The sequence below is a fragment of the Salmo trutta genome, chromosome 10 (assembly GCF_901001165.1).
Source record: "Salmo trutta chromosome 10, fSalTru1.1, whole genome shotgun sequence".
NCBI lineage: Eukaryota > Metazoa > Chordata > Actinopteri > Salmoniformes > Salmonidae > Salmo > Salmo trutta.
The window spans coordinates 23,789,888-23,808,419 of record NC_042966.1 but is presented as its reverse complement, the minus strand read 5'-3'; the positions used below and the strand labels follow the sequence as shown (position 1 = coordinate 23,808,419).

At 41.9% G+C, this 18,532-nt stretch overlaps 1 protein-coding gene across 2 annotated transcripts in view; it reads left to right on the top strand.

Moving 5' to 3' along the window:
- ttyh2 (tweety family member 2) overlaps positions 1–18,532 on the top strand; it is a 119,629-nt gene that overhangs the window by 38,976 nt on the left and 62,121 nt on the right. The window lies entirely within an intron of this gene.

Below are 18,532 nucleotides of genomic sequence, written 5' to 3'. Positions count from 1 at the left end.
AAACAAAAGTGAAATAAACAATAAAAATGAACAGTAAACATTACACTCACAAAAGTTCCAAAGGAATAAAGACATTTCATATGTCATATTATGTATATATACACTGTTATAACAATGTGCAAATAGTTAAAGTACCAAAGAGAAAATAAATAAACATAAATATGGGTTGTATTTACAATGGGTGTTTCTTCTTCACTGGTTGCCCTTTTCTTGTGGCAACAGGTCACAAATCTTGCTGCTGTGATGGCACACTGTGGTATTTCACCCAATAGATATGGGAGTTTATCAAAATTGGATTTGTTTTTGAATTCTTTGTGGGTCTGTGTAATCTGAGGGAAGTATGTGTCTCTAATATGGTCATACATTTGTCAGGAGGTTAGGAAGTGCAGCTCAGTTTCCAGCTCATTTTGTGGGCAGTGTGCACATAGCCTGTCTTCTCTTGAGAGCCAGGTCTGCCTACGGCGACCTTTCTCAATAGCAAGGCTATGCTCACTGAGTCTGTACATAGTCAAAGCTTTCCTTACATTTTCGGTCGGTCACTATGGTCAGGTATTCTTCCACTGTGTACTCTTTGGTTAGGGGCAAATAGCATTCTAGTTTGCTCTGTTTTTTTGTTAATTATTTCCAATGTGTCAAGTAATTATATTTTTGTTTCTCATGATTTGGTTGGGTGTAATTGTGTTGCTGTCCTGGGGCTTTGTGGGGTTTGTTTGTGAACAGAGCCCCCGGACCAGCTTGCTTAGGGGACTCTTCTCCAGGTTCTTCATCTCTCTGTAGGTGATGGCATTTTTATGGAAGGTTTGGGAATCGCTTCGTTTTAGGGGGTTGTAGAATTGAACGTCTCTTTTCTGGATTTTGATAATCAGCGGGTATCGGCCTAATTCTGATCTGCATGCATTATTTGATTTTTTACGTTGTACACTGAGGATATTTTAGAAGAATGCTGCATACAATGGGTTCTATAAAGGATTCAAGTATTTTTTGCCAGATCCTAATTGGTATGTCGAATTTTATGTTCCTTTTGATGGCATAGAAGGCCCATCTTGCCTTGTCTCTCAGATCGTTCACAGCTTTGTAGAAGTTACCTGTGGCAATGATGTCTCTCTTTCCCTCTCTTCCACTCTCCTTCCCTCCCTCCTCTCCTTACTACAGTATCTGATTATGTTTGGCACATGCTAGCTGCTGATATGTTGTGACGTACTGTAATTGTTGTCTGTGATGCCACATGTAGCAGCTGGTGGGTAGTTGTGGGTATGTGTAGTGCTGGCTCTGTGTAGTACTAGGTCCTGTCCTGTCCTGTCCTGTCCTGCCTGGCTCTGCCTCCCATCATTAGCACACAAACGCTGCCCAATTAGCCCCACATAGCTGGTCCTATATGGAGGCTGTGGGGGACGCTGTGGACATCTGGACCAGACCTGGGTTCAAATAGTATTTGTTTTCTTTGAATTACGGAGTGTTTGATTGAGCCTGGCTGGAGTGTCAGATGGACTGCCAAACAAATACTACTTGAACCTATGTCTGATCTGGTCTTAGACCAATAACACCAGATCCGTTCAAGTATAGTTACACCAAATAAAATAAAATGTTTTTGTCACGTGCCGAATACAACAGGCAACCTTACCGTGAAATTCTTACTTACTGTAAAAAATACAATAGCAGGGCTATAAACAGGGAGTACCAGTACCGAGTCAATGTGGGGGGGTACAAGTTAGTCAAGGTCAATTAGATAATATGTACATGTAGCACAGAAGGTTGGTGGCACCTTAATTGGTAAGAACGGACTCATGGTAATGGCTGGAGTGGAATGAGTTGAACGGTATCAAATACATCAAACGCATGTTTTCCATGTGTTTGATGCCATTCCATTTACTCCATTCCAGCCATTAGTATGAGCCATCCTCCCCTCAGCAGCCTCCACTGACATGTTGGTAGGGGTAAAGTGACTATTCATAGATAATAATCACCAAGTAGCAGGGGGGTCAATGCAAATAGTCCGGGTAGCTATTTGATTAGCTGTTCAGCAGTCTTTTGGCTTGGGGGTAGAAGCTGTTAAGAAGCCTTTTGGACCTAGACTTGGCGCTCCGGTACCGCTTGCCATGTGGTAGCATAGAAAACAGTCTATGACTAGGGTGGCTGGAGTCTTTGACAATTTTTAGGGCCTTCCTCTGACACTACCTGGTATAGAGGTCCTGGATGGCAGGAAGCTTGGCCTCAGTGATGTACTGGGCTGTATGCACTACCCTCTGTAACGCCTTGTGGTTGGAGGCTGAGCAGTTGCCATACCAGGTGGTGATGCACTACCAAGACAGGCTCTAACCAATAGTGCAAAAAAAAAGTGTGTGTCTGTGTGTAGGTAAGTAAAGAAATAAAACAACAGTAAAAAGACATTTGAAAATAACAGTAGCAAGGCTATATACAGACACCGGTTAGTCAGGCTTATTGAGGTAGTATGTACATGTAGGTATGGTTAAAGTGACTATGCATACTGTATATGATGAACAGAGAGTAGCAGCCGCGTAAAAAGAGGGGTTGGCGGGTGGTGGGACACAATGCAGATAGCCCGGTTAGCCAATGTGCGGGAGCACTGGTAGGTCGGGCCAATTGAGGTAGTATGTACATGAATGTATAGTTAAAGTGACTATGCATATATGATAAACAGAGAGTAGCAGCAGCGTAAAAGAGGGGTCGGGGGGGGGGGCATACAATGCAAAAAGTCCGGGTATCCATTTGGTTACCTGTTAAGGAGTCTTATGGCTTGGGGGTAAAACTGTTGAGAAGCCTTTTTGTCCTAGACTTGGCACTCCGGTACCGCTTGCCATGCGGTAGTAGAGAGAACAGTCTATGACAGCTGTATGCACTACCCTCTGTAACGCCTTGTGGTTGGAGGCTGAGCAGTTGCCATACAATTTTTAGGGCCTTCCTCTGACACCGCCAGGTATAGATGTCCTGGATGGCAGGCAGCTTTGCCCCCAGTGATGTACTAGGTCGTACGCACTACCCTCTGAAGTGCCTTGCGGTCGGAGGCCGAGCAATCGCTGTACCAGGCAGTGATGCAACCGGTCAGGATGCTCTCGATGTTGCAGCTGTAGAACCTTTTGAGGATCTCAGGACCCATGCCAAATCTTTTTAGTTTCCTGAGGGGGAATAGGCGTTGTCGGGCCTTCTTTACAACTGTCTTTGGAGAATGATAGTTTGTTGGTGATGTGGACGCCAAGGAACTTGAAGCTCTCAACCTGCTCCACTACAGCCCGTCGATGAGACTGGGGGCGTGCTCAGCCCTCTTTTCCTATAGTCCATGATCATCTAATTTGTCTTGGTCACATTGAGGGAGAGGTTGTTGTCCTGGCACCACACTGCCAGGTCTCTGACCTCCTTCCTATAGGCTGTCTCATCGTTGTCGGTGATCAGGCCTACAGTACCACCGTTGAGTTGTCGGCAAACCTAACGATGGTGTTGGAGTCGTGCAGGATCTAGTTGCAGAGGGAGGTGTTTAGTCCCAGGGTCCTTACCTTAGTGATGAGCTTTGAGAGCACTATGTTGTTGAACGCTGAGCTGTAGTCAATGAACAGCATTCTCACATAGGTGTTCCTTTTGTCCAGGTGGGAAAGGGCAGTATGGAGTGCAATAGAGATTGCTTCATCAGTGGATCTGTTGGGGCGGTATGCAAATTGGAGTGGGTCTAGGGTTTCTGGGATGATGGTGTTGATGTGAGCCATGACCAGCCTTTCAAAGCACTTCATGGCTACAGACATGAGTGCTACGGGTCGGTAGTCATCTAGGCAGGTTACCTTGGTGTTCTTGGGCACAAGGACTATGGTGGTCTTCTTGAAACATGTAGGTATTACAGACTCGGTCAGTGACAGGGTGAAAATGTCAGTGAAGACACTTGCCAGTTGGTCAGCGCATGCTCTGAGTACACGTCCTGGTAATCCGTCTAGCCCATCAGCCTTGTGAATATTGACCTGTTTAAAGGTCTTACTCACATCGGCTACGGAGAGCGTGATCACACAGTTGTCCAGAACAGCTGGTGCTCTCATGCATGCTTCATTGTTACTTGCCTCGAAGCACTCATAGAAGTCAATTAGCTCATCTGGTAGGCATGTGCCACTGGGCAGCTCGCAGCTGGGCATCCCTTTGTAGTCTGTAATAGTTTGCAAGCCCTGTCACATCCGACGAGCATCAGAGCTGGTGTAGTAGGATTCTATCTTAGTCCTGTATTGACGCTTTGCCTGTTTGGTGGTTGGTTGGAGGGCTAGCGGGATTTCTTATAAGCGTTCGGGTTAGAGTCCCATTCCTTGAAAGCAGCAGCTCTACCCTTTAGCTCAGTGCAGATGTTGCCTGTAATCCATGACTTCTGGTTGGGGTATGTATGTACGGTCACTGTGGGGACGATGTCATCAATGCACTTATTGATGAAGCTGGTGACTGTCATCGGATGAATCCCGGAACATATTCCAGTCTGTGCTAGCAAAACATTCCTGTAGCTTAGCATCTGCGTCATCTGCCCACTTCCGTATTGAGGGAGTCAGTGGTCCTTCCTGCTTTTGCTTGTAAGCAGGAATTAGGAGGATAGAATTATGGTCAGATTTGCCAAATGGAGGGTGAGGGAGAGATTTGTACGCGTCTCTATGTGTGGAGTAAAGGTGGGCTAAAGTGTTCTTTCTTCTGGTTGCACAGCTGGTAGAAAGAGGTAACACTGATTTAAATTTCCCTGCATAAAAGTCCCCGGCCACTAGGAGCGCCGCCTCTGATGAGCATTTTCTTGTTTGCTTATGGCCTTATATAGCTCGTTGAGTGTGGTTTTAGTGCCAGCATCTGTTTGTAGAGGTAAATAGACAACTTTGAAAAATATAGATGAAAACTCTCGGTAAATAGTGTGATCTACAGCTTGTCATGAGATACTCTACCTCAGGCAAGCAAAACCTTGAGACTTCCTTTATATTAGATTTCGCGCACCAGCTGTTATTGACAAACAGAAACATAATGTCCAGTTGGTAGGATAGTCTCGAACAGATCTCATCCAGTTTATTCTCCAATGATTGCACATTGGCCAATAGGACGGATGGTAAAGGCGGGTTACCCACTCGCCGAAGAATTCTCACAAGGCACACCGGACCAGTGTCCCCTGTATCGTCGTCTCTTCTTCATGCGAATGATGGGGATTTGACCCTGGTCCTGTATCAGCAGTAAATCCTTTGCGTCCAACTCATTAAAGGAAATCTTCATCCTGTTTGAGGTGAGTAATCGCTGTTCTGATATCTTTTCGGTCCTAAGAGACTGTGACAGAAATATTATGTACAAAATAAGTTACAAACAACGCGGAAAAACAAAGCACTAGGTCTTGCCATTTATCTAACAATTACATTAAATAAATACTCACTTTGATTCTACCATACATTTACAGTGACATAATGGGGCATATAAGAGAGAGACAAAGGATAGTGCACTTTTATGAGCTCTTAGAGAGAGTTCTATTACAGTTCAGCTTTACCACCATGGAAGGATGCTGTTTCAAAACTGGCCAATCGTTTCCCTCTTTATGTCCCTCTGTCAGAGATAAAAGAGTATAATCAATAGCCTTTATGTGGTGTTCACTCAATTTTAGGGGATCTACAGTGCCTTCAGACAGTATTCATACCCCTTGACTTATTCCACATTTTGTTGTGTTACGGCCTGAATTCACCCATCTACACACAATACCCCATAATGACAAAGTGAAAACATGTTTTTAGAAATTTTAGCAAATGAAAAATCTAATTTACATAAGTATTCACACCCCTGAGTCAATACATGTTAGAATCACCGTTGATAGTGATTACAGTTGTGAGTGTTTTCTGGTTAAGTTTCTAAGAGCTTTGCACACCTGGATTGTACAATATTTGCACATTACTCTTTTTGAAATTCTTCAAGCTTTGTCAAGTTGCTAGATAGCCATTTTCAAGTCTTGCCACTATAGATTTGTAAGCCAATTTAAGTCAAAAGTGTAACTAGGCCACTGAAGAATATTAAATGCCGTCTTGGTAAGACACTCCAGTGTATATTTTTATCATATTTATTTCACCTTTATTTAACCAGGTAGGCCAGTTGAGAACAAGTTGTCATTTACAACTGTGACCTGGCCAAGATAAAGCAAAGCAGTGCGACAAAAACAACAACACAGAGTTACACATGGGATAAACAAACGTACAGTCAATAACACAACAGAAGAATCTGTTTACAGTGTGTGCAAATTAAGTAAGGAGATAAGGAAATAAATAGGCCATAGTGGCGAAGTAATTACAATTTAGCAAATTAACACTGGAGTGATATACCTGCTGGAGCGTGTGCTACGGGTGGGTGTTGCTATGGTGACCAGTGAGCTGAGATAAGGTGGAGCTTTACCTAGCATAGACTTTTAGATGACCTGGAGCCAGTGGGTTTGGCGACGGATATGTAGCGAGGACCAGCCAGCGAGAGCATACTGGTCTCAGTGGTGGGTGGTATATTTTCTTATGGATCAAATCCCGCTAGCGGGATCGATTTGACAACATCCGGTGAAATGGCAGAGCGCCAAATTCAAATTAAATTATAAGAAATATTAAACTTTCATACAATCACAAGTGCAATACACCAAAATAAAGCTTAACGTCTTGTTAATCCAGCCACCGTGTCAGATTTCAAAAAGGCTTTACTGCAAAAGCAAACCATGCTATTATCTGAGGACAGCACCCCATCAAACAAACACATGACAATCATATTTCAACCCGCCAGGCGCGACACAAAACTCAGAAATAACGATATAATTAATGTCTTACCTTTGAAGATCTTCTTCTGTTGGCACTCCAATATGTCCCATAAACATCACAATTGGTCCTTTTGTTCGATTAATTCTGTCGTTATGTCCCCAAAATGTAAATTTATTTGGCACGTTTCATTCAGAAAAACACCGGTTCCAACTCGCCCAACATGACCACAAATTATCTAATAAATTACCTGTAATCTTGGTCCAAACATTTCAAACAGATTTCCTAATCCAACTTTAGGTATTTTAAAACATAAATAATCGATAAAATTTAAGACGGGATAAACTGTGTTCAATAGCGGATAAAATAAAAGTGGAGGGAGCTTCAGGTCGTGCGCCCCAAACAAAAAAGTACACTTGGCTCTACTCTCAGAAAGGAAAAGGCTACTTCTTCATTACTCAAAGGAAAAACATCAACCAATTTCTAAAGACTGTTGACATCTAGTGGAAGCCATAGGAACTGCAAGCATATTTCTATTAAAACAGGCTTGCCATAGAAACCAATGTAAAACAGATTGACCTCAAAAAAACATTTCCCTGGATGGATTGTGCTTGGGGTTTCACCTGCCAAATCAGTTCTGTTATACTCACAGACATTATTCAAACCGTTTTAGAAACTTAAGAGTGGTGTCTATCCACATCTACTAATATTATGCATATCCTAGCTTCTGGGCCTGAGTAGCAGGCAGTTTACTTTGGGCATGCTTTTCATCCAGACGTGAAAATACTGCCCCCTATCCCAGAGAGGATATGGGGCGTTGGTGACGAAACGGATGGCACTGTGATAGACTGCATCCAATTTGCTGAGTAGAGTGTTGGAGGCTATTTTGTAAATGACATCGCCGAAGTCAAGGATCGGTAGGATAGTCAGTTTTACGAGGGTATGTTTGGCAGCATGAGTGAAGGATGCTTTGTTGCGAAATAGGAAGCCGATTCTAGATTTAATTTTGGATTAAAGATGCTTAATGTGAGTCTGGAAGGAGAGTTTACAGTCTAGCCAGTCTAACCCTAACCCTAGGTATTTGTAGTTGTCCACATATTCTAAGTCAGAACCGTCCAGAGTAGTGATGCTAGGCGGGTGGGTGCCGGCAGCGATCGGTTGAAGAGCATGCATATTTGGCCTTGTGTTTTAGGTTATTTTTCTATTGAAAATGTACATTTTTCTCCCAATGTCTGTTGGAAAGCAGACTGAACTAGATTTTCCTCTAGGATTCTGCCTGTGCTTAGCTCTATTCCATTTATTTTTATCACAAATATCTCCCTAGTCCTTGCCGATGACAAACATACCCATAACATGATGCAGCCACCACTATGCTTGAAAATATGGAGTGGTACTCAGTGATGTGTTGTGTTGAATTTTCCCCAAACATAACGCTTTAGGACATTAAGTTCTTTGCCACATTTTTTGCAGTTTTACTTAAGTGTCTTGTTGTAAACAGGATGCATGTTTTGGAATATTTTTATTTTGTACAGGCTCTGTTCACCCTGTCATTTAGGTTAGTATTGTGGAGAGACTACAATGTTGTTGATGCATCCTCTATTTTCTCCTAAAACAGCCATTAAACTCTGTTTTAAAGTCACCATTGGCCTCATGGTGAAATCCCTGATTGGTTTCCTTTCTCTTCGGCAACTGAGTTAGGAAGGACGCCTGTATCTTTGAATGGCGTATCAATACACCCAGTGACTACAAAGTGTAATTAATAACTTCACCCTGCTTAAAGGGATATTCAGTGTCTTGTTTTTTTATTTTTACCCATCTACCAATAGGTGTCCTTCTTTGCGAGGCATTGGAAAACCTCCCTGGTCTTCATGGGACCTCCCTGCTCTACTGAGGGATCTTACAGATAATTGTATGTGTGGGGTACAGAGATGAGGTAGTCCTTCAAAAATGTCGTTAAACACTATTATTGCAAGCAGAGTGAGTCCATGCAACATATTATGTGACTTGTTAAGCACATTTTTACTCCTGAACTTATTGAGGCTTGCCATAACAAAGGGGTTGAATTATTTTTGATTCAAGACAAAGGTTCAGCTTTTCATTTTTAATTAACCTTTAAACATTTCTAAAAACATAATACCACTTTGACATTATGGTGTATTGTGTGTGTCCCATTGACACAAAATCTAAATTGAATAAATATTTAATTCAGGCTGTGAATTGGAAAAAGTTGGTGGGAATGGGTGTGAATACTTTTTGAAGGCACTATATTTTCTGCCACAGCTTTTTAAAATCATTTTCGTTTTGTTCTGGCACTGGATGTAAAAATAATAATTTTGGGATCAAATTTCATGGGCAGTTATTATTTTTGGATAAGCTTGTATATGGGCAGATATTGGATGCTGTACATCAACTGAGTTTTGTAGTATAGTGCCCATAACTGAGGTTATTAGATGCACAAAATAGCTTTATTTCATTTGGTTGGAGTGAGTTGTGTTAGGACCCCAGGGGTAGTATTTGTGGTGCCTGAACAGAATCCCAATGAGACATCTTCTATCTAGCTGCCGGCGTATCATGATGCCAGTGTGCTACAGTTGTAGATGTTAAATCTCTATTCCTGTTTGACCCTGCCATAGAGAACATGTGTCACAGTGATATAATCATAGTTAAGAAGGCTTACTATATACAGTGCATTCGGAAAGTATTCAGTCCCCTTCACCGTTTCCACATTTTGTGATGTTACAGCCTTATTTTAGAATGGATTAAATAGTTTTTCCCCCTCATCAATCTACACACTGTACCCCATAATGACAAAGGAAAAACAGATTTTTAGAATTTTTTGCAAATGTATTAAAAATCAAAACCGGAAATATGACATTTACGTAAGTATTCAGACCTTTGCTGAAGCACCTTTGTTCAGTACTTTGTTGAAGTGATTACAGCCTCAAGTCTTCTTGGGTATGACGCTACAAGCTTGGCACACCTGTATTTGGGGAGTTTCTCCCATTCTTCTCTGTAGATCCTCTACACACTCTGTCAGATTGGATGGGGAGCATCGCTGAACAGCTATTTCAGGTTTCTCAAGAGATGTTTGATCCGGTTCAAGTCCAGGCTCTCAAGGACATTCAGAGACTTGTCCCGAAGCCACTCCTACGTTGTCCTGTTAGAAGGTGAACCTTCACCTCAGTCTGAGGTCCTGAGTGCTCTGGAGCAGGTTTTCATCAAGGATCTCTATTCTCCCAGTACCTGCCGCTGAAAAACATCCCCATAGCATGATGCTGCCACCACGCTTCTCCGTCGAGATGGTGCCAGATTTCCTTCAGACGTGACGCTTCGCATTCAGGCCAAAGAGTTAAATCTTGGTTTCATCAGACCAGAGAATCTTGTTTCTCTGGTCTGTGTCCTTTAGGTGCCTTTGGGAAAACTCCAAGCGGGCTGTCATGTGCCTTTTACTGATGAGTGGCTTCCGTCTGGCCACTCTACCATAAAGGCCTGATTGGTGGATTGCTGCAGAGATGGTTGTCTTTCTGGAAGGTTCTCCCACCTCCACAGAGGAACTCTGGAGCTCTGTCAGAGTGACCATTGGGTTCTTGGTCATCTCCCTGATCAAGGCCCTTCTCCCCCAATTCCTCAGTTTGGGCAGGCGACCAGCTCTAGGAAGAGTCTTGTTGGTTCCGAACTTCTTCCATTTAAGAATGATGGAGGCCACTGTGTTCTTGGGGACTTTCAACGCTGCAGACATTTTTTGGTACCCTTCCCCAGATTTGTGCCTCGACACAATCCTATCTCTGAGCTCTACAGACAATTCCTTCGACCCCATGGCTTGGTTTTTGCTCTGACATAAACTGTCAACTGTGGGACCTTATATAGACAGGTGTGTGTCTTTCCAAATCATGTCCAATCAAACAAATTTACCACAGGTGGACTCCAATCAATTTGTAGAAACATCTCAAGGATGATCAATGGAAACAGGAAGCAGCTGAGCTCAATTTCCCAATCTGGCCCTCATACCATCATGGTCACCTAATCAGCCCCAGCTTACAATTGGCTCATTCATCCCCCCTTCTTCCCCTGTAAATATTCCCCAGGTCATTGCTGTAAATGAGAATGTGTTCTCAGTCAACTTACCTGGTAAAATAAGGGTTAAATAAATATATAAATAATTTTTTTAATTATTTAAAATGATTAAGTGTCATAGCAAAGGGTTTGAATAATTATGTTATTAAGGTATTTCAGTTTTAATTTTCAATAAATTAGCAAACATAAAAAAAAATGATTTTGCTTTGTCATTATGGGGTATTGTGTGTAGATTGATGAGGATATTTTTTTAATCCATTTTAGAATAAGTCTGTAATGTAACAAAATGTGGAAAAAGTCAAGCGGTCTGAATACTTTCCGAATGCACTATAAATGCATCATCGCAAAGAGGAATATGTGTGCAGAAGTTGGAGTTGGAGTTCTTTAGCCAGAGGCTAAATTGCAGTTCTCTCTCTGTGAATTTGCTTTCTCTCATCCTCTGTTCCAGTTTGTGTGTCATGGACATGACAGTACCACGGACGTTTGCTATGCGTATACCAGGGGCCACATCAAGAGTCTCCGAGAAGGCTTGCTCATTTAGAATCAGTTTTTCCTTTTAGATCACAATGAATAAGGACAGAAGGGACTTGATCATAGGTCAGCACCTATGGCACCTGAGCCATCTACTACTCAGTTTGTCTGATGGTCACCAGATATTTATCTGCGTTAAGGAGTTATACTAACTCTCTCTCCCTCCATCTCTCTTCTTTATCTCTAATCCCCTACCATCATCCTGTTAATGAGAATGATTCAGATATTTCAGAGAAACCTATTTCCTCAGGCTGCTTTTATTTGCTAGGCTTTGCTTCTTTCTTTCCTGGATGTTTTGAGGTTTCTCTGTATGTGTGTCCCAAATGGCACCCTATTCCCTATATAGTGAACAACTTTACAGTAAACATAGTACTATACCATAAAGGTAATAGGGTGTCATTTGGGACTCATATCTGTGTGTCTGTAGCATCATACAGCTTGTTTAAACACAGGAACATGAAAGAGGCAGATTCCCGACAGTATGTTTTTGACACCAGGCTAATGTTGTAGTGTGGAAAAAGTAAAGACAGCCCACAGACATGATGTAATGTGTTATCATCAGTACTTTATTCACAGTGAGAGATGCATATTCTCTCTCTTCTCTTTTTCCCTTTCCCGTTCTCTCTCTCTATTTCTCTCCTTTTTTTAAAAATAATATATTTTTGGGGGGGGGGGTTGATCAGCTTTACTATTGCAGATAGATTGTAGCTTCCATCAATGTAATTATTTATATTTTGCATATACAGTTGAAGTCGGAAGTTTACATACACCTTAGCCAAATATGTTAAATTCAGTTTTTCACAATTCCTGACATTTAATCCTAGTAAACATTCCCTGTCTTAGGTTAGTTAGGATCACCACTTTATTTTAAGAATTAGAAATGTCAGAATAATAGTAGAGAGAATGATTTATTTCAGCTTCACATTCACATTCCCAGTGGGTCAGATGTTTACATACACTCAATGAGTATTTGGTAGCATTGCCTTTTAATTGTTTAACTTGGGTCGAACGTTTCAGGTAGCCTTCCACAAGCTTCCCACAATATGTTGGGTGAATTTTGGCCCATTCCTCCTGGCAGAGCTGGTGTACCTGAGTCAGGTTTTTAGGCCTCCTTGCTCGCACACACTTTTTCAGTTCTGCCCACAAATTTTCTATAGGATTGAGGTCAGGGCTTTGTGATGGCCACTCCAATACCTTGACTTTGTTGTCCTTAAGCCATTTTGCCACAACTTTGGAAGTATGCTTGGGGTCATTGTCCATTTGGAAGACCCATTTGCGACCAAGCTTTAACTTCCTGACTGATGTCTTGAGATGTTTCTTCAATATATCCACAAAATTTTTGTTCCTCATGATGCCATCTATTTTGTGAAGTACATCAGTCCATCCTGCAGCAAAGCACCCCCACAACATGATGCTGCCACCCACGTGCTTCACGGTTGGGATGGTGTTCTTCGGCTTGCAAACCTCCCCCTTTTTTCTCCAAACATAACGATGGTCATTATGGCCAAACAGTTCTATTTTTGTTTCATCAGACCAGAGGACATTTCTCCAAAAAGTACAATCTTTGTCTCCATGAGCAGTTGCAAACCGTAGTCTGGCTTTTTTATGGTGGTTTTGGAGCAGTGCCTTCTTCCTTGTTGAGCGGCCTTTCAGGTTATGTTGATATAGGACTCGTTTTACTGTGGATATAGATACTTTTGTACCTGTTTCCTCCAGCATCTTCACAAGGTCCTTTGCTGTTGTTCTGGGATTGATTTGCACTTTTCGCACCAAAGTACATTCATCTTTAGGAAACAGAACGCGTTTCCTTCCTGCGTACTATTGTTTGTACAGATGAACGTGGTACCTTCAGGCTTTTGGAAATTGCTCACAAGGATGAACCAGACTTGTGGAGGTCTACAATTTTTTTTCTGAGGTCTAGGCTGATTTCTTTTGATTTTCACATGATGTCAAGCAAAGAGGCACTGAGTTTGAAGGTAGGCCTTGAAATACATCCACAGCTACACCTCCAATTGACTCCAATGATGTCAATCAGAACCTTCTAAAGCCATGACATTTTCTTGAATTTTCCAAGCTGTTGAAAGGCACAGTCAACTTAGTGTATGTAAACTTCTGACCCACTGTAATTGTGATACAGTGAATTATAAGGGAAATAATCTGTCTGTAAACATTTGTTGGAAAAATTACTTTTGTCATGCACAAAGTAGATGTCCTAACCGACTTGCCAAAACTATAGTTTGTTAACAAGAAATTTGTGAAGTGGTTGAAAAAGAGTTTTAATGACTCCAACCTAAGTGTATGTAAACTTCCGACTTCAACTGTATATATATACATACACATACATACATACACATATAAAGACATACATATACACATACATACATATAAATGCATATACATACATACCTTTTTTATATATATATATATTTTTCTTTTATTACTCTCTAACCCTACCACCCCTCCCCTAATTGGAGTAAACTAGCTAGTGAACAACAACGCTTAGGCTTCTACTTCCAGCTTATACATACTATATACAGTGAGGGAAAAAAGTATTTGATCCCCTGCTGATTTTGTACGTTTGCCCACTGACATAGAAATGATCAGTCTATAATTTTAATGGTAGGTTTATTTGAACAGTGAGAGACAGAATAACAACAAAAAAATCCAGAAAAACGCATGTCAAAAATGTTATAAAATGATTTGCATTTTAATGAGGGAAATAAGTATTTGACCCTTCTGCAAAACATGACTTAGTACTTGGTGGCAAAACCCTTGTTGGCAGTCACAGAGGTCAGACGTTTCTTGTAGTTGGCCACCAGGTTTGCACACGTCTCAGGAGGGATTTTGTCCCACTCCTCTTTGCAGATCTTTTCCAAGTCATTAAGGTTTCGAGGCTTCGGTTTGGCAACTCGAACCTTCAGCTCCCTCCACCGATTTTCTATGGGATTAAGGTCTGGAGACTGGTTAGGCCACTCCAGGACCTTAATGTGCTTCTTCGTGTGTTTTGGGTCATTGTCATGCTGGAATACCCATCCACGACCCATTTTCAATGCCCTGGCTGAGGGAAGGAGGTTCTCACCCAACATTTGACGGTACATGGCCCCGTCCATCGTCCCTTTGATGCGGTGAAGTTGTCCTGTCCCCTTAGCAGAAAAACACCCTCAAAGCATATTGTTTCCACCTCCATGTTTGACAGTGTGGATGGTGTTCTTGGGGTCATAGGCAGCATTCCTCCTCCTCTAAACACGGCGAGTTGAGTTGATGCCAAAGAGCTCCATTTTGGTCTCATCTGACCACAACACTTTCACCCAGTTGTCCTCTGAATCATTCAAATGTTCATTGACAAACTTCAGACGGGCATGTATGTGTGCTTTCTTGAGCAGGGGGACCTTGCGGGTGCTGCAGGATTTCAGTCCTTCACGGCGTAGTGTGTTACCAATTGTTTTCTTGGTGACTATGGTCCCAGCTGCCTTGAGATCATTGACAAGATCCTCCCGTGTAGTTCTGGGATGATTCCTCACCGTTCTCATGATCATTACAACTCCACGAGGTGAGATCTTGCATGGAGCCCCAGGCCAAGGGAGATTGACAGTTCTTTTGTGTTTCTTCCATTTGCGAATAATCGCACCAACTGTTGTCACCTTCTCACCAAGCTGCTTGGCGATGGTCTTGTAGCCCATTCCAGCCTTGTGTAGGTCTACAATCTTGTCCCTGACATCCTTGGAGAGCTCTTTGGTCTTGGCCATGGTGGAGAGTTTGGAATCTGATTGATTGCTTCTGTGACAGGTGTCTTTTATACAGGTAACAAACTGAGATTAGGAGCACTCCCTTTAAGAGTGTGCTCCTAATCCCAGCTCGTTACCTGTATAAAAGACACCTGGGAGCCAGAAATCTTTCTGATTGAGAGGGGGTAAAATACTTATTTCCCTCATTAAAATGCAAATCAATTCATAACATTTTTGACATGCATTTTTCTGGATTTTTTTGTCGTTATTCTGTCTCTCACTGTTCAAATAAACCTACCATTAAAATTATAGACTGATCATTTCTTTGTCAGTGGGCAAACGTACAAAATCAGCAGGGGATCAAATACTTTTTTCCCTCACTGTACATTTTATGGACACAGTCTATTTTACAATAATTCTATTTTGTTTGTTTTACTCCTGTCTTTCCTCTACCTCTCCCATCTATTTCTGATATGCATCCGGTTTGATTGCTATTTGCCATATCTTTCAAACTGTGCTCTTTCACAAACGTTCTGAACCTATATACGTTTTACGGACACAGTACTGTATGTTTTACATTAGTTATCTTGTTGTTATTAGTCCCACCCTTCAGCTCCATTCAACCCCTCCCATCTATCTCTTAACACCATCCATATTGGATTTCTATTTGCCATATCATCTTCAACTGTGCTGTGATGTTTGACAATAGTTCTTAACTTGTCTATTCTCATTGTTTCTACAGATTGTAAATTGAAAATAAACATTTTTGCCAAAAGTATTATTATATTATTGATTGATTGACTATGACTTTTCAGATCACCCAGTAGTGCTATCTGCAGAGTTACCTCCAGATAAATATTGCAATTTTTCCTGGGCCTGTTACCAAAAACAAGCTACATATGGACAGTACCAAAACAAATTAGCAAATGATTCTGTCTCTTCGCAGCTAAATCTGCAGAGCTGGGAAGGTTGTATCCCCCATATAAATAACATTCTATTGGTTGCAAGAATTTTGTATAATAATTTAAATTAAAAAATTCTAAGTTTAGAATCCTGCGTCGTTTTGCGTATCAGTTCATAAACCATGTGCCATGGAATCGGTACGTCAAAAATCTCTTCCCAACTATTTCGCAATCTATATGGCAGGGCTGTCAATGTTTTTGTCCTTAAATGAAACTGGTATACTTTTTTATTTATCACAATTTATTTCTCTCTCTTTCCCGCTCTTTCTTTCTCCTTCTCTCCCCCTTCCCCCAGTCTCTCTCTCTCTCTTTCTGGTTCTCTCTCTTTCTCTCTCTTCCACCCTCTCTCTCTGCTGTGTGGGAGAATTTTCTCCACTGTTATAATTATCATAATAGTTCCAGCTGTTCCTGTCCATGTACCTGTACTGTGTACTCCCCATCAGGACTACCCACATTACTGTTACCGTACTAAACAGCACAGCAGAGTGCTGTGTGGGAGGAAATCGGAATGCCATTTCCCAACGCAATGGGAGACAGAGGAAGCTTCTCTTTAGAGGGATTACAGTCACAGAATGTGTCTCAAATGGGAACCTATATGCTCTGTTGTGCACTATATACACTGAGTATACAAAACATTAGGAACACATTCCTAATATTGAGTTGCACCCCCTTTTGCCCTCAAAACAGCCTCAATTCGTCGGGGAATGTCAGGGATTCGTCGGGGATATTGGCCGATTTTGACTCCAATGCTTCCCACAGTTGTGTCAAGTTGACTGGTAGTGGATCTCTACTCCGAGTAGCTCGTTCCATCAATTTGCAGATGGATACACTGCTGCCGTGAATGGATGCACCTGATTGGCAATGATGTTCAGATATCCTGTGGCATTCGAAGTTGCTCCATTTTATCAAGGGGCCCAATGTGTGCCATGAAAATACACCCCACACCATCACACCACCACCACCAGCCTGCAATGTTGCCATGCGGCATGATGGATCCATGTACTCATGTGGTTTTCTCCATACCCTAGTCCTCCCATCAGCCTGAAACAGCAGGAACCAGGATTCATCAGACCAGGCATTGTATTTCCAATTCTCTAGTGTCCAGTGATTTCGTTACTTAGCCCATTGCAACCGCAGTTTCTAGTATTTTGCTGAAAGAAGTGGAACTCTGTAAGGTCGTTGGCTGCCACACCCCATTCGTATCAAGGTACATCGAGTTGTGCATTCTTTTATGGGTCTTTGGGCACCAATGTTGAACTGGATTGTCAGTTGACTAACTGTAGCCCGTCTGTTGCTCTCCACAGTTCGTGTTAGCCTCCTTTGTCCTTTTTCATCAGTTACCCGTTTTCGACCACTGGCCTGCCGTTGGCTGGATGTCCTTTGGGTGGTTGACCATTCTTGATACACACGGGAAACTGTTGAGCTTGAAATACCAAACCGGTGAGCCTGGCACCTACTACAATACCCCGTTCAAAGGCACTTAAATCTTTTGTCTTGCCCATTCACCCTCTGAATGGCACACATACACAATCCATGTCTCAATTGTCTCAAGTCTTAAAAATCCTTCTTTAACCATGTCTCCTCCCCTTCATCTACACTGATTGAAGTGGATTTAACAAGTAACATCAATAAGGGATCATAGCTTTCACCTGGATTCACCTGGTCAGTCTAGGTCATGGAAAGAGCAGGTGTTCCTAATGTTTGTACGGTCAGTGTATATAGGGCCCCATTTGGGACACGTCCAGTGATAGACACTGTTACAAATGTGGAGGTTTTCCTCAGATCCTAGACTAAGTTATACCCACTGGGACTGACCTGTGGTCCTCATCTGACATCACTTTACTGGACCAGACATAACAGGAGGAAGTGGGTGTTTTAATATACTGTAAGGGTAGGCTGTATAAAATGTGAGGTTCCAATAATCAAGAGATACCGAGAGAGGTTTATCTCCACAGTAGTTGTGTTAGTGTGGTGGAGTGGGGAGGGGAGGGATATGCACGGTAGTGTGAAGATAAACTATTAGTAGAGATACTAAGATAGGGGGACCACTGCTTGTGGTACTGAGAGTACTGAGTACTGTCAGAGTACTATACCGAAAATAAATAAAAATACAATTTGATTTGATTTTGATGTCCGTAACACACAAACTCAAAGAGGGGATGAGAAAAAGGACACTTTTCAGAGAGAACTAAATTTCAGCCTACTGCTAAAATGTGTATGTGCTTGCCTGAGTGCATGTTAGTAATGCTTAGTCATCTAAGGTTGCCTGGAGTAATACAGAACCATTTATTACGATAGTGCATAGTTCTGTTTTTCTGTATGACAGAGGCATATAGGAACATTCTTAGTCACTGGATTAAGAATGTTGTGTGACTCTGTCCAGTTGTTTTTCTGTCTATGTTCAGCACATGTTCCTATTATTACTGACCAGGGAAGAGATGGAGACCCACACACTGTTGAAATAGAGGAATAAATCCAGGGAAGCAACATTAACCTCCATAACAGTGTCTGTGATCCC